The sequence below is a fragment of the Mandrillus leucophaeus genome, unplaced genomic scaffold (assembly GCF_000951045.1).
Source record: "Mandrillus leucophaeus isolate KB7577 unplaced genomic scaffold, Mleu.le_1.0 Scaffold435, whole genome shotgun sequence".
In the NCBI taxonomy this organism is placed as follows: Eukaryota; Metazoa; Chordata; class Mammalia; order Primates; family Cercopithecidae; genus Mandrillus; species Mandrillus leucophaeus.
In genome coordinates, this window is record NW_012104643.1 from 957,638 (window position 1) to 960,137 (window position 2,500).

Genomic DNA, 2,500 nt, shown 5'->3' on the forward strand with positions numbered 1-2,500 from the left:
ACAGAAAAGGAAGGCCTGCAGGTGCGCGGCTTTCCCCAGCGCTTGGAAAGTCCCTGTTACCTTAAATTTCTAGCCTCAAAAATAAAAAGCTGGTGCCACGCTCCCGGACACAGAGCCGGCCTCACTGCTGAGCGTGAGAGTCAGGCTTTAAACATCCACCTTCCCTTGAACGTGCTGGTGGGCATCGCTGTGCAAAGCATGACACCTGACCCTGTAGGAGACCTCTTCTTACTCATCTGCAGTGTCACTGAAAGAAACTTATCTCCCGTGCCTGTTAACTGTCAGGTATCACCAAAGTTAAAGCTCACTTAAGAGAAAATGGAAAAGTGAGAAATAGCGAAAATGACGATGCACACGCCACAAACTCAGCATGAGTTTCCTGGAGGCATGACACCGGTTTGTGATTATGACCGGCAGGCTGAGCAGTGCCGAGGGTGAGGCGTTTGCCCCAGTGCAGGCAGGAGGGGCTGTGGTGGGCTCTGCCTCTCCGAGGACCCGAGGCTTCCCCAGGGCCCTCCGTGCGGCCCCTGCTTGCTTTGTGGATTGGGTGAGACTTGGCCTTCTTTGCTGACTCACCATACAGGCCCCGCTGCCCCGGGCCGGCTCCCTCTGCCTCCTCAGTGCCCAGAAGAGGCACTGGGCCCCAGAAGAGGCTGGACGGGTCCTCAGGACCTCGATGGCCTCCACTCTGCTAGGGAGCAGATTCGGGGGGAAATGAGGAGCCCCCAGGGTCCCCCAGAACCGAGGGAAAGTTGTGGCCAGAGAGCTGCTCGCTTCCCACAGACGCCACAATCACCCCTTGCAGGATAAAGTTTCGCACAAGTCGCTGAGTGCAGAGAGCCTGGGCCAGAAGGCCAGGCGAGGACCCACCCAGGCTGCTCCGTCCCTCCGCCCTCGGTGACTGGCAACGATCTCTGAGCTTTCTACTACCTCTTGGCCCCCAGCCCAGACCAACCCCCTTCCCTCTGGTGAGCCTGGCCGTGGAGATGGGTTCACCCCGACGGCTGCGTCCAGGCGTCAGCAGGGCTGGGGGAGCCCTGACAGAACGCATGTGCATGTGGCCCACCAGGCCGGGCATGTGGCGACGGGCCAGGGTCCTTTCTGGTGGGCCAGGGACTCCCAAGGCTCAGGACCAGGGTTCCACAGGGAAGGACAGCAGGGCCCCAGCTGGATCCCGCATCCGGGGCTGGGGCATGGGAAGAGAAAGTTTCGGAAGCTGAGACTCGGTCCTTAACTCCAGAGTCCAGAGGGAAGGGCCAAGGGCCAGGTAAGGACCCACAGAGGCAGGATGGTCTTCAGCACAGACACCTCATCGTTAAGCTGCTCCTCAGGACGCTGTGGGACTTTGGACATGCTCTCCTTGACTGTGGAGAGGAAATGGAGCCGGGGGGATGCAGCTGGTCCCAGTGGAGAGAGTGAGCTGGGAGAGAGTGTGTCCAGGCACAGGCTCCAGGGGGAGAGGGAGAGCAGGACTGAGCCTTCCTCTGCCCACAGAGCCTTAGCCCTCTCAGTGGGGACCACAGGGCCTGGGCACATCAACCAGTGCTGGCAGAGTCCCAAGGCCTCTCTCAGAAGAGCTTTGGTCAGAGGTCATTAGAAGCCAAGGGGTGTGTGTCTGTGTGGTACAGATACTGGAGCAGATGCACAGCCCAAAGGGGTGGGTTTACAGCGCTTGGGCGGCCCCTCCCAGGAGTCTCCAGAGCCCCTTGATGTGGACACAGCACAGCTGGCTCCTTGCAAGGTGTGAGTGAGCAGAACTGGCAGGTCCTGCTATACCTCTGAGGCCTGTATCCTCTCTTGAAAGGAGACACCTCATCCCAGAAATCCAGCAAGGTGGATTTATTGAGACCGTCCCACTGAAAAGAGCCCAAAATGATGGATACCATATGTTTTTAAATTCTTCTTGGAGTTTTTGAAAAGATGACAAAGGAAAGGGGAACCCACAGAGGCGATTACAGCAAACTTAAGCTTCAGTCCAGGTGGTCTTGTGGGGATGGAGGGTGGAGATCTACAATGTTCATGGATTGAAATAGTCAATATGTAAAGATGTCAGCTTCTCTCAAATTAATTTAGTCAGTATAATCCCAAAGTCCCAGCAAGCCTTGTTTTGTTGTACTGTTTTTTTGTAAAGCTTGATAAGTTACTTCTCAATAGCTAGGAAGAGTCAAGACATTCTTGTAAAAGAAGCACAAAATGTGAAAGCTTGCTCAAGTAGATATCAAGGCTGGGCGCAGTGGCTCACACCTGTCATCCCAGCACTTTGGGAGGCCAAGGCAGGGGAATCACTAAGTTCAGGAGTTTGAGAGCGGCCTGACCAACATGGCCCACCTCTACTAAAAATGCAAAATTAGCTGGGTGTGGTGGCGGACACCTGTAATCTGTTACTCAGGAGGCTGAGGCAGGAGAATCGCTAGAACCCAGGAGGTGGAGGTCACAGTGAGCTGAGATCACGCCATTGCACTCCAGCCTGGGCAACACAGCGAGACTCTGTCTCAAAAAA